We start from the raw sequence: 14,700 nt of genomic DNA on the forward strand, positions 1-14,700 counted from the left end.
CCCCACACTTTTTGCCTGATATTGATGCTGACTTGACTGAAGTGTGCTGGGACCCTGCTAACCAGGCTCCAGCACCAGTGTTCTTTCACTAAAAATGTACCATTGTTTCCACAATTGACACACTCCTGGTATACAGATAAGTCCCTTGTAAAAGGTACCAGTGGTACCAAGGGCCCTGTGACCAGGGAAGGTCCCTAGGGGCTGCAGCATGTGTTGTGCCACCCTTAGGGACCCCTCACCTAACACAGGCACACTGCCATGCACACAAAATACTGCCTGCGGCATAGGTAAGTCACCCCTCTAGCAAGCCTTACAGCCCTAAGGCAGGGTGCACTATACCACAGGTGAGAGCATAGCTGCATGAGCAATATGCCCCTACAGTGACTAAGTCAATATTTCGACATTGTAAGTGTGATCATATTAAGTACATGGTCTGGGAGTTTGTCAAAAACGAAATCCACAGTTCCATAATGGCTACACTGAATACTGAATTATCTAATTTTGCCACTATCTTACCCATAAGGGGAACCCTTGGACTCTGTGCACACTAGCTCTTACTTTGAGATAGTATATACAGAGCCAACTTCCTACACCCTCCACTTGATCTGGGAGGTACTGTAAGTATCCTACCATCTCCTCCTAGTGGGCTCTATTATATCTAGAGAAATGGTTTACAGCGTTTGTGATGTGCCAATACGTAGCTGCACCTACATCAATTTTTTTTGTTTCAGCATCTACCGCATGCTCTTCTTATCAGAAAGTAGTCTGCCCCTAGTGGTCTGGGCTGCTGCCATCATCCTCGCTGTAGTGACTAAGAAGTCAGGAGGGACATGAACCCTGATATAGAGTAGGTAGGAGGGTTCCTGCTTGAATTTTATTTTGATGCGTGGTGTGGTCCCTGCAAGATTTAACCAGGTATTAAATATTTAAGGGTCGGACTTAATCATGGCTTGGTACTGAACAGAATGCTTAGTCTTAGAGAGCATTTCAACCAAAAAGTCACTCATCGGGCGTAGTGTGCATCTCCACCTCATATAAGGGAGCCGCATACTTGATGCTGTGGTATGCAGCTGTGTCCTGCAGCAAAGAGGCCCTGACTGGGAAATGCTCCAAATCAGGGTCTGTCTGGGTTTCTATATCATAGTCCTCTCAGGGGCCTTCGAGGATCTAGGGTAGAATGGGGCAAAGTCCTTAGCTGGGGAAAAGGGGCAAGGACTGCCAGTAAGACTCTGGAGTCACCTGAGGGCAAGGGGTGAAGGTAGCAGAGAATGGGGGATGGTGAAGTTGGTGTTGGGGGAGGAGGAATCTTGTCCTTAAGCCTCTTGAGAGGAGTGTCCAGTGGGGGACTTTCTTAAAGGCAAGCATTCGTTTTTTAGGTAAAGTCTTTTTAGAGGCCAAGATGTTTCCATTATGTGGGAGGATAATGATCCTCCTACAGCGTTTATCCAGGTCCTGCTGCAGCCTCTTGACAAGGGGGCGTCCCTCGATGTTGACGGCAGAGGGTTGTGGAGCAGAGAACAGTTTCGATGTAGACAGCAGCTGCTTCGGTTGTCAACAACAGTTTTGACTACAATGGTGTGTTTGCATTTGATGGCTCACCAGCAACCAAGGCTCTTCGGCTCAGTGCTTGTTGAGGATCGAGACACTTGGGTGGGTATTTTTTCTGCTTCAAGGTTTTTACTTGGTGTCTACCACAGCTCTGAGGCAGTGGTATACTAATGAGTTGCAGCAGCTTCGACGCATGGCTTACCCATTCCCTAGAGGTTGGGAGCTCAGTTCCAGTGTGCAGCTATATTGGATAGGCTGGGGCTTTCATGGTACTCATATAAAACATGGTCTTGAGGCGTTTACAGGAGCTGGCCGAAGTGGTGGGAACATCCTTCGCACACTTATTCTTCCTCAGAGAGCTCTTAGAGATATCAGAGTTGATGAACACAGGTCTGGGCTGGTGTGTCAGAAGGTCAGACGACACACCAAGTGTTTCTTCCTCTTTGGAGTTGAGGAGATCAGCCTCACTAAAGATGTCTGGCGTTTCAAAGGAGGGCTGCGTCATCCTGCTGTGGGCCCACTGTCAGTCTCTGCGCTGGCATAGAGTTTTCTTACTGTGGAACACCAAGCAAAAATTGCATCAGCTTTCGTTGTGCAAGATTGTTGACAGCTTGAAAAAACGATCCATGGGTATTCAGAGTGAGATTGTGGGCATCTCTTTAAGGCATCTGTAAGAAGCTGCCCTTTATGTGGTATGTGAATACCGTGTAAAGGGTTCAGGGCGTCCCCAGTGAGTGGATAGGGCTTGCTATGCAATCCCAAAGTGCTCTATTTAGGGGAAGTGTGGTTGAGAAGCCGAAGGCTTACCACAGAGGAGTACAAGACAGCCACAAATACACATAATGGTTAATAAATAAGACAACTCAAGAAGGAGATCCACACCAATTTATAAAAATACCAAGTATCTTTATATACGTTTAGGCATCAGATAAAAATCTTTCAGGTATGTTTTTAAATAGGAATGCTTTTCACTTTAAAAAGTGGACACAGTACAATTTCAGAGCTCTGCAATGTTGTCCTATAGGAGTAAAAGCAAGTTCTGCAGTAGGCACTGTATGACAACTTACGGGATCAATTTCTGAGACTTAGGGTGAATATTGGGCAAAGGTCAGGACCACACCAACAGAGGTCACTCCGGATGGCACTGGGGCAGCCCGGTGCAGAGGTGTAGACCGTGTTGGGTGTCCAATATATTTCAAGGGAGAGCGGTCTCTGTGGAAAAAGGCTGCAGGAGGCCAACCGAGGGCAACCAACAGGTAGGTCACAAATGTGTGGTGCGCTGTGACCTAGGTGCACCTTTGGTCCTTTTTTCCTCGGGCCAGTGGCGACTGATACCGAGGTGTCCTTTGGTGTCAGCTTTGTGTGTCCTGGAGCACTTGGGTTGAGGGCTTCTGTGGTCTGAGGCTGCAGGTGTCTTGAGCTCAGGAAAGCTGGCAGACTTTGTTGACACCCAGGGCCCACTTCAAATCGAGCCAGAGGTGACAGATGCAGTGATTATTTTAGGTGTCTGGTTTCTCTCACCACAGAGGCCAGGGGAGAGGGTGCCTGCCGGCTGAGGCGACTTTGGGGAGTCTAGGAGGGGTGAAACCACAATGGATTTGCATTTTGGGGAGCTGGGGAACCTTGTTGGCACCACTGGTCTACTTCACCTCAGGTCACAGACAGCAGGTGCAATCGTGACTTCAGGCATCGGATCCTGGAGGTTTCAGAGTCACTTCTTCAGAGTTTGCTGGAAAACAGGTCCGCTGTTCATGGGAGATCTTGCCTTTTTCAAACGCAGGCCAACCTCCCGGGCTTCTATATTCACAGCTGAAGTACGTGTCGCCTTTGGTGCAGATTTCAATGAGGGATGCAGATAGACTGGCAGGGTTGGTACCAGATTAGCTGCTTCTTTTCTCCTCTTCTGCTGTCGTGGCTCTTCAGTGTCCTTGGTCTTTCTCGGTCATTAGGATCTGCTTCTCTGGTGCCAGGGTCTCCCCTAAATACTGAATTTATGAGTGTTAGGGGTAAGTAGGGTAGTAGCCAATGGGTTACTGACCCTTGAGTTCACAACGTCCCCTATGTGACCACTTCCTGTGGGAAGAGGGCATAACCCTTCCCCAGAATTCCTAGGTATGCCATCACCAAGATGGCTACTTCTGAAAAATCGCATCTACCTCATAATAGTCCACTTTAAGGTGGGTACTAGCCTGGGGGTGGCATGTCTACCTGACTTGCTAATTTTCCCCCCTTTCCGGGTGCCAAATGGGTTCTGGACAGGGGGTGACTTCCTCTCCTGTGAGGGGAGCCAGGCTTGCATTTCAAAGGCGGCAGCCCTCTGAGGCTTGCACCCTAAGGAAGGCTAATTCAGCAGGTTATCCTGTGGGACGGGGTGTAGTAGGAAAGTAGCATCTTTCTAACATAGTTAACCCCACTTTTTGCCTGATGCCGGTGAGTTTAGACTGTAGTACACTGGGATCCTGCTAATCAGGACCCCAGTGTGTGCTCTCGCCTCTAAATGTGGTTGCTGGTTAACTTTTGCAACTCACAATTGGCATACTGGTGCACCCATGTAAGTTTCTAGTACATGGTACTTAGGTACCCAGGGCATTGGTACACCAGGGGTCTTCCATAGGCTGCAGCACATATGTCACCCATGGGAGGCCATGCAAACTGTGTGTGCAGGTCTGCCATTGCAGCCTGCGTGAAATGGTGCATTCACCTTTCACTTGGGAAAGAAGGATTGCCTTATATCGAGGTCACTGCACTTGGACACTGTAAGTCACCCTTCTGGTAGGCCCTTCAGCCCAAGGGCAGGGTACATGTTCTTAAGTGTGAAGGTACCCTTTCACACGCCAGACTACAATTCCTGGGCTTTGTAAGTGCAGGAAGCCATCTTGAGGTATGTCGTGGACACTGGTAAACACAAGTGGTCCAACTACATAATGGCTTCTCCGAACCTATGCATGTTTGGTACCAAACATGTAGGAATCATACAACTAAACTGATTCCAGTGCCATTTGCATGATACCATGTTCTCTGGGGGTTCGTTGGAGCAGTAGTTCCCAACCTGTAGTCCGAGGACTCCTGGGGGTCCGCAAAGTCTCCTCAGGAGGTCTGCGACTGCTTAGAAAATGAAATATTAACAGATTAGGTCTGCAGCTTTCAGTAATGACTTAGTGGGAAATCCCACGACTCCAATAAAGATTCAATGGGGGTCTGCGGGTTCCAGTAATGATAAAATGGGGATCCACAGACGTCAAAAGGTTGGGAACCACCGCCTCAGAGGATCCCCAAATTCTACCTGTACAGCCTTGCGGTGTCTTGCCTGCCAGCCCACACTGCTGTAGACCCCATACACGGCTCTGTGTTCCTGCTGCTGAGCTTAACTCAAGCAGGCGACGGAAGAACAAAGGGTTTCCCATAGGAGGGATGTGCGACCTCCTCTCCTTTAGAACTAGGTGTCTCTGGGCTGGGGTGGAGTGGCCTCCTGCTGCCATCAGACTGCTTTGAAGGGCACATTTGGTGTCCTTCATGCACAAACCAGTTTGCACAGTCCAGGACCACCCCTAGGAAAGAGCAGAGAGCTCTGCCAGGTTGCCAGTTGATCCAGCCATCTTGAAAACAAGGAAGGCAGAGGCCCCTGGGAACATGTGAATGGTCAGGCTGGGTAGATGACGCCCCGGACCCTCTCTGATAAGAGGGTCACTACAGAGTGACCAACCCCCTTTTAGGGTGAATTAAGGGCTCCTCTGAGGGCGAGTCCTCAGATTCGTGGAGCAAGACTCTACAAGTAACTCTGCAAGACATCTTCTGCTCCTGGCCTCCAAAACTGCTGTTGGTCTGATTTTGGAACTGAAACAAGACTATCCATTTGGGAGTGATCCCACTGCAACATTGTTTCTCCGGCTCCTGTAACATCCATGGCTGTGCATCCTCCAGGGTCACAAAGACTCTGCCTGCAACCAAAAAGCAAAAAGGAATCTCCCTTAGAGTGAAGGAATCACTCCTCTGAATCCACAGGCACCTCAAGACAACAACAACTGGCTTGTGGATCCTGCTGTCCCACAGACAACAAAAAGGCTCTGCTCACAGATGGTGGATCTGGGGTCCTCTCTGGGTCCCTCTTGTCTTCTGACCAACTTGGGAGACTGTAGGCTCTTGCAGCAACCACTGGAACGGAACCCCTGTATACCACAACTGTTGCTCTGGCCAAGGCTTGTTGACTTTTCCTCCAGGAGACCTTTAGGCTCCAAGAAGCCCCAGCCTCCAGCCCTCGGCAACTCGAAGATCAGCTTCCACCCTGCAGCTCCTGCGACGAGGGACTCCTATTTTGTTGTGCTGCTGAGGTCTCCCGGCAACTCCCTGTGCCTGCTGTCAGTGGGTCACTTGAGGGGGCTTCTTTGACTCCAGCTGGCTTTCCTCTGACTTTTTTCCAAGGGTCGCGTCACTAGGACCTTGCTTGGCCTCAAAAAACATACAATCTTCCTTGCAACAACTATTTGCGTTTGCCAAGGCTTGTTGGTGGCCCTGCCAGCCACTGACCCTCCTGCAATCTGTGGACAGACATGGAACAGCTTGTGAGTAGCTTCAAGGCTTCTTCCATCACTGTCCTGCAGGAACTTCACCTCTAAGAGGGCGGGCATTGGCTCCCTGCACAGCCTGGACATCTCGGAGTGGTCTGGACACTGTCCTTTTCTTTGTCAGGTTCTCCACGTCCAGATCCCACCTTTGGGTTCCACTGGCAACGTCCATGGGTCACGACACCAGCTGGACAACCAAAGCTTTCACTGAATAAAACGATTGTTTCCGACACCACTTCACCCCATGCCCCTGGGTTCTCCAGTGTAGGTACGCTGGGCTTCTGGGTATCCAAAGGTCAGGGCACTCTCCAACCTTCTTTGTGCCAACAGGTGTCCTCGGGGTTCACTGGGAAGGGTCCTGAATCTATAAAAATCCAACCTTGACCGTCTTGTGTTATCCAGTCTTTCCAAGGCTTTTTGGCTTTTCCTCCAAGAGATCTTCGAGCTCCTAGAAGCCCCAGCCTCCAGCACTCAAGCTCCTGCTGCACCACGCAAAAAAAAAAGGGGGAAACCGACAAGGAAAACAGAGCTACTGGACCTCACTTGTTGCACCTGGTAGCTAGCAAAGATGAGGGACTGTCTGCCATGTCCTTCTCAAAGAGAAGTTGCCTCCAGAGCCCAGTCAAAGCAGAGAGACTTAAAGGGTCAGCCGACTGTCCTCCTGTTTGCAGCACAGCGACATAACAGCTGAAGAAGCCTGCTAAGGGTGAGTGGTAGCCCAGATTCCCAGATCACTACTCTCCACCAGTGGGCAACACCAGGGACCAGGGCCGAAAGCTTAGAAGTTGCACCCGATCCGGTGCACCCAGGAGAGTCGTTGAGTGCAGCTTGAACGCCCAGAAGGCAAGCTACAGCCCGGAGAAGGATTTGGCTGTGAACACAAAACCGGACTGCTGGTAGTCCAGTGGTAACTGGTCTTCGGCCGTACAGGACACCATGGGACGGCAAAATCTGTATCCAGCACACTCATCTACTTCAAAAGCAGAGAAGTCCCTGCAGATAGACCCCCATAGAACGCATCACATCCACAACATATTTGAGCATCTTCAAGCATACTGTATCCTCCGCATCAGGACCACTCCCATAGGAATTCAATGGACAAGGATAAAGAGCCTGGAACTGCTTGAAGACTTCTGTGGAAGTAACTGTTTCTGAGGGCCTTGCTGTTCCTTCTAACTAGCATCCTGCCAGAGCTGGTCATCCCACGTAACTCTAATCGACAGTATTACAACTTGCACAACCTTTTGCTGAGAAAGTTTCTGACAAATTAGCTGAATTTGCCAAAGCTTGTTCTCAGTTCAGTGAAATACGTTGACTTACAGTACCCTGTAAGTTCTATCTCTCCAGAACCTTTTGGTGGCTATTTTTCGTTGTGGTGTCTAAAATACATAAAAATATAGTTTATTTGTATATGTTGGTGTCTGATTTCTTTGGTGTCCTGCCAATTTCTTCTTCAGTTGTTTTGGTGCAATTTAAAGGCTTTACAGTTGTTGATTTGTGTAAGTCTTGCTGCTCAGAGCCAAAGCTACCTAGGGTTGAGCTGAAGGTTTGACAAACAAAACCTAGGGGTCCTAAGGGAGTTGGCGAGTGTATTACATAGTGAGGTCATCTATTTCTTCAAAGTAACTTATAACAGATTTATTGTCTATCATGGTCACTAGTATTAACTTCTTTAATGACACTCCAACATCATCAGATATTACAAAAGAGAAATGTTTGTAGCCTGTAGTGTGGAATATTCACATGTTGTACATTCTCCTGACATATATGGTCAGGTGTAGACTTTTGCAAGTCATTTCTCTTCAAAGTCAACTTTTGTCTTGATATATTCTTGTTATTTCTTACCTAGCCTATAATGCACCATGGGAAAAAAAACATCTTGTTTTCTGCAGTATGTCAGTAAATCAAGTGGAGTGCAGCATAGCTGGAGAAGAATACGTACAGTGGATCGTGATGAAAGTTACTTGTCTACTGTAATGATCTTTGTGTTGGATACTCTCCCTCTGGCAGATTACTCACATCTGAATATACTCAGATTCACATTAGATCTGGAAACTTACAGATCTCCCACATCGCTAAGGGGCCCCTATTTCAAATAAGCATCAATGCCAAGGTAAAGTCAAGGAGCCATAAGATGCCCCACCAGCTGTGTGAGGTTAGTTACCCATCCCTTTTCTTAAGTGCCAACAAGGCGACAGGGTGAGAAAGACATCAGTAAACATAATGGTGCAGTGCAATAAATACTTGGAACCTTATTAGGCAACTGTAGGCAGAGTAACATTGATGTCTCATGGAATGACTTGTGTTTATCCTTCAAGATGGGGGAGCAGTGTGGTATTGGTGAGAAATCTGCAGGTAAGGAAAATGTTACTTACCCAGTAAGCATCTGTTCATGGCATGTAGTGCTGTAGAGTCACATGATCTGCATACCCTTGTCATTTAGTGATGGGTTCGGAGTGTTACAAGCCTTTCCGAGTCATGGGAGCGAGCAGTGACTACTTCTCGGTGACAGCACGCATGGGCATTGAGTTCCTTGATAGATTGTTTTCCCGCAGGCGGGTGAGAAAAAGAGTATAGAGGAAGTATATAAAAAGGTGTCCATGCAAGTGTATATACATATGTACAAGTATATACAAATATAAGGTAAATGGAACGGGCCACAGATGTCTAGGGAGGAGGGATGGCGCATGTTAATCTACAGCACTACATGCCACGAACAGATGCTTACTGGGTAAGTAACATTTTCCGTTCAATGTCATGTAAGGCTGTAGATACACATGCTTTGCATAGACTGTAAAGGCGGTGGCTCGCCTGTGGGAGTTGCAGTTGTCTGAAAAAGTGTTCTTTGCAGCTTGTCCTACATTGGCTTGTTGATTTGCTACTACATCTACACAATAATGCTTTGTGAACCTATATGGTGTAGACAAAGTCGCTGCTTTGCAAATGTCAGCTAAAAGTATGTTTCCAAAAAAGGCCACGGTGGCCCCTTTTTTCCTAGTAGAATCTTCTCAAGGAGTTACAGTCAACTGTCTTTTTGCGTTTGCATAAGAGGTTTGTATGCATTTAACTATCCATCTAGCTATACTACTTTTAGATATTGGACTATCTTTATGAGGTAGAGAAAAGGCTAGAAAGAGCTGTTTAGTTTTCCTAAGCTGGAGGCAATTGTAGGTAGCCAAACTCGGACTTCAGGAGCCATACCAAAAGGTTGAGTGGCTTGGGGTCTGGACAGTGGTGGCTGGTGACTGAAAGCAGTGGTGGGGCACAAATACAAGACGGAATTGCACCTTGTGAGTGAGCCTCACTACCCACGTATTTCCATTCACCTACTCACCCACTTGCCTTTGGTCACCTACCCATTTACTCATCCACATTGTCATCCACTGCCATTCACACAACTCTTATACACAGACACCCACATTTTCTCAGCCACTCTGTCAAGCCCCGCAAACACATTCAAACAAACACACATTGCCTCACCCATCCAGTATCCAGCAGTTTCAGTGATAAATGGTACACGTTTATTTGAGCTGCAGATTACATGTTTAATATTACATATCACGTCAGTCTGCAGAAGAAATAAAACAATAACTAGCCATGATAAATTACTGGAACCATTACTGCCTTTGAGAGACAAAATCACCTACAGAGGCAGTGAAAGGAGAGGAGAGCTGAGAGAACAGATTCTTTTCTTATTGTCTGTAAAAAAGATAGAGCTCCATTGTTCCCCATTTTAGTCTTCACATGTGTCCCCTGCAGCAGTGTCTGTCTCTCCAGTGTTCTCAGCATATTTATGACTCAAGGTCTCCAGGTCACACTCCTGTCTCCCAGAGAGCCCTGGATGGAGTTATTTATTGTATTTATTCCATTTCTCTGCCAGACTGGGGATTTTCTTTGCGCAATGCCACATTCTTTTAATAAAATGTGCTGTGACCTCTGGTACGTAGACCCTTCTGATCACACCCCACCATTTGAGTAAATAGGAAAGGGTGGAGAATAATATCGGAGTGACATGAAGTTTTCAGAAACCCGGGCTGAAAAAAAAACACGCTCCAGGCTGTTTACAATCGGGGCTTCTGGTGGAGGAGGAGATAAGCCAGGGACGTCACTGCGTTCTGAGAAAACGTAAGGGCTTTGAGCCCGGTCAGCCCTACTGTGCAGCTTTCAGCCCCATACTGACACAGGCGCAGTGGGGCTTTTCAAAGTGCACAACTTTCACTCCGAAAATGTTGTGCAGAAAATGTTTTAGTTTCATCATGTAATTACATTTATGCTTCCCTAGAGAGGCCAGAAAAGGCTAGGGGCGCAGCCCCTTAGCCCTTGAACACCAGCCGCCACTGGGTCTGGATGTCGGATTTGTCCTTCATCCTACATGAGAAGATCTGGCCTGCTGGGGAGCTTCTCTGGAGTAATCAGCGAGAGGTCCAGAAGTGTAGTGAACCATGGCTGACGTGTCCAAGTGAGTGATACAAGGACCACAGTGAGTGATGTGTCTGATTTTCCGAACCAGGAATGGAATGAGGTGGAGGGATGGAAAGAGTAAGCAAATATCCTTGACTAGTTCATCCATAGAGCACTGCCATTGGGTAGGGGTTGTGGGTACCTGGATGCAAAGCCTGGGGAACATATTTTTGAAGGACTTGTGGGTGAAGTTCCCACTTGTGGACTTGTTGATGCATCCTGTTGAGCAGGTTTGAATAACTGTTGTCCGATTCTGAGAGATACTCTGCCACTAAGTAAATGTGGTGGTGCAGAGCTCACTTCCTTATTGTCCAAGCAAGTTGTGACAACTGGGATGACCGTGTTCCCCCGTTTCTGCAAATAATACACAGTTGTCAAGTTGTCTGTCCGGAATAAGACAACTTTGGGCGATAGGTGAGGAAGAAACGCTTTCAGGCCTAGAAACACTGCCTGAAGCGCCAGATAATTAATGTACATGGATTAGTGACTGAGATCCCAGAGGCCCTATACTGTGAGGCCTTCAGGAGAGCGCCCCAACCAGTCAGTGATTCATCTGTGGTTAGAATGAGCTGAGGCACAGGGTCTCAAAAAGGCCACCCTTTTAACAGGTTGGTGGTGTTCCATCATTGCAGAGACCCTGTCACTGAGAACACTGGAGAGACAGACACTGCTGCAGGGGACACATGTGAAGACTAGCATGGGGAACAATGGCAATACAGGATGCCATCATCTTTAAGAGGCTCATGATAGTCCTGACTGTGTATGTGTGGTTCTCCTGAAATTGGGGGAAGAGACTGAAAACTGTGAAAGTAGGCCAAGCTGGGGTATGCGATCCCCAACTGTGTATTGAGAATGGGTCCCAGATACGGCTTAACCTGAAGAGGCCGTAGCTGGGATTTGAGAAAGTCGATTGTGAACCCTAATTTGTGAAGCAGGTTAACTGTGATTTGAGTGTAAGATTGACACTGCAGTAGTGTGCTGCCTTTGATGAGCCAGTCATCAAGGCAAGGAAACACATGTATATTTTGCCTTCTGAGATGTGCAGCGACTACAGCTAGGCACTTTGGAATACTCTGGGAGTGGTCATCACTCCAAAGGGATGTTGTCCTGCAACCACAAACCTCATATTTCTGGTGTGCAGGGTGGATCGAGATGTGAAAGGAAGCATCTTTTAAGTCTAGAGCCTTGTTGAAGAAGGGGGAAACCGTCTTGAGTAACCATGTGAAAGTGTTCTGAGAGAACGTAGTGGTTTAATGGTCTAAGATCCAAAATAGGTCTGAGAGATCCGTCCTTTTTGGGGATGAGGAAGTATAGGGAGTATACTGTTCCCAGGTATTGTACTGGAACAGGCTCTATGGCAACTTTGAGAAGCAGGGGCCGTACCTCTTGTTTCAGAAGGGTGAGCTGTTTGTGAGATAACCTGTGAGAACAAGGAATAATGTATAGAGGTGTGGTAGTGAGTTCCAGACAACCATGTTGGATAATGGAAATGACTCATTGGTACGATGTAATCTTTACCCACTGGGTGACAAAAATTGCCTCTAGGTGCATGACACTGAAAAGCACCCATGGCCTTTGCAGTGTTAGTATCTTTTTTGAGCTCCTCAAGTGCGGAGTCCACTTGAGTGCCGGAAAGATGCTCCTTGTCAAAAGAGCATGTTGAACACCACTTGCTGTACCTCTGGCTTGAAGCCAGAGCATCTAAGCCAAGCATGTATGCTTGTGTTTACCCCACATGCAGCTGAGTCTGCAGCATCTAGTGCACAGCATGTAGAATTATTGGAGATCATTTGTCCTTCTGCAACAATCTTCTGGCCTCGATTATGGTGCTCATCTGGGAGATACTGGAGGAGCTCTTTCATCTCATCCCAGTGAGCACGATTATACCTTGATAATAAGGCCGGTGAATTGTCAATGCACCAATGATCTGCTGTTTGTGCAGCAACTCCTTGCCTGCCGCAGTAAGCCTTTTGCTCTCCTTGTCTGGTGGAGGAGAGTTCCCTGTAGCCTGGCTATAGGCTCATTTTCTTGCAGTAGTAGCCACTTTGAGTCTGGTGGGACCTGAGACCTGATACATAGTGCATTTGAAGGAGCAGGTTTATAATTTTTTGTCCACCCTAGGAGTTATAATTCTAGAGCGGACTGGCTTCTTTAAGATGTCATCTGCATGACTAATCATGCCAGGGAGAATGGAAAGGAACTGAATATACCTATGTGTAGTGATTAAAGTGTCACACAGAAAATCCTGTTCTACTGGTTCCCTATGGAGGTGAACATTATGAAAGGCACCTGCCCTTGCTATGACCTGCTGGTAACTAGTAGTGTTCTCTGGAAGGGAGGGTCTTGCAGGGTATAAATCTAGCTCCATATTTACCATAGGATCAGGGTTGTATGTATCCCATGGGCCTGGGCAGTGATGTGTTCCTCCTGAATACTCCCCTATAAATAAAGGTGAGCCCTGAGGTGTAAGGTCTCCTGCAGGAGGAGAAGCAGGAGAACGAGGAGGTGGAGGATTAGAAGGAAGTGGAGATGGTGAGGAAGGTGGCTCAGAAGGAGAAGGTGGAGGTAAAGGCTTAGTTAAAGTAGTGGTAGACTTGTCATCAGAAGCCTTTTTTGAGGTGGTGAAGTGTCCAAAGCCTCTTGGAAGGTTAACTTCCTCTGGGGGGAGAAGCAATAATGCGCTCTGTACCTTCCTGGATATGGAGGCGGTTCAGTTTAGCATCCATAGTGTCCAATATAGGCTCAATCGGAGTAGGCATAGTAGAGGATTGCCTTGACTCCATGTGCTCCAAAGGTATGGTCTCCTTTGTTTTCAGCACCAATGGTTTCGGTCGGTGAGCCTTTTTCAGTACTGAAGCAGCAATTAAGACTGTTCGGCTCAGAGCTGAGGTGCTTGGGGCCAAAGGTCTTCTGAAAGTAGTTTGGACAGGGATGCTAGAGGTCGACACTGAAAATGAGGTTATGATCTTGGCTGGTTTCAGCGCAGAGCCGAATAGCAGGGCGGGCATAGTCGTTTTCCCAAACCATCCAGGGGCCTGGTGGCAGTGGTGGTCCATTGAGCTCTTAAAGTTTTTTTTTTTTTAACAGTCTTTTTATGGGCAGGAGCAGTCACAGTTCTCACTGGCTACACCAACATCATCTTGTTACCCTCAATGTTCGACTGAACATCAGTGTCTGAGTCTTGAATGGAGGACGACTCTGTTTGAGCTCCTCCTGCGCGTGCTCTTCCCCAAGGATGCCTGGGGTGTCTTTTGGGGATTTATGGGCCATCTCTAACCTGAGTTCTTCGTTCCTGAAGGGTCTTCTTAGCTCTGAGGGACTTACAGGCATTGCAGTAGTCTCCTGGTGATCGGGGGAGAGGCACAGATTACACAGGCAATGATGGTCAGGAGATGGAATTCGGAATGGCACAGAGGGCAGAAACAAAATGGCACAAGTTCCATCAGCTCCACATTCTCTTCCTTGCCGCATGGAGGAAGGCCTGAAAATGGACGAGGCCACCCAGAAGGGTGCTCCGTCGGTACTGGACCCAACGATCAGAAAGAACGAACACAATGGTGGAAACTCAGGATTGAAAGAAAAATACCGTAGAATAAAACAAAGATGGAAGGAAAGTTTTGGCCTGGAGCGGGACTAAGACAGTGCGAAGATACACAGGTCCAAACCTGATGGCAAAGAGAAAACAATCCAACAAAGGTCTTGATGCCCATGTGCAGTATCACATAGGAGTCGTCACTTGATCCCGTGACTAGCCAATGCTTCTTCGAAGAAAAACAACTTGTAACACTCTATACCCAACAATAGATGGCAGGAGTATGCAGAGCCTGTGTATCTACATCCACATATGTCATTGAACATGGGAGTATTCACCAGTAACATCATTACCAAAGGTATGTAACTTTCTTCTGATAGTTATACATAAATATTCCTCACCTTCTGATTACATTTCAAAGCTGTGCATATATCGAGACGGGTCTTGAAGGGTTGACTATACCAGGAAGTCCTGGAGAACATAGCAAGCAAATGGCTATCTCTTCGCAGTTTTAGTCCAAGCAATAGTTCTGTGTAAAAGTATGAAGTGACACTGCGCTGCTGCCCAGCAGCTGAACCCCGATAATCTCTGGAAGAT

At 47.4% G+C, this 14,700-nt stretch overlaps 1 protein-coding gene across 9 annotated transcripts in view; it reads right to left on the reverse strand.

The window, feature by feature from the left end:
- Positions 1–14,700, reverse strand: part of TNRC6B (trinucleotide repeat containing adaptor 6B) — a 1,322,553-nt gene that overhangs the window by 312,750 nt on the left and 995,103 nt on the right. The gene's annotated exons all lie outside the window — the stretch shown is intronic.

The sequence above is a fragment of the Pleurodeles waltl genome, chromosome 4_2 (genome assembly GCF_031143425.1).
Source record: "Pleurodeles waltl isolate 20211129_DDA chromosome 4_2, aPleWal1.hap1.20221129, whole genome shotgun sequence".
Taxonomy (NCBI): Eukaryota; Metazoa; Chordata; class Amphibia; order Caudata; family Salamandridae; genus Pleurodeles; species Pleurodeles waltl.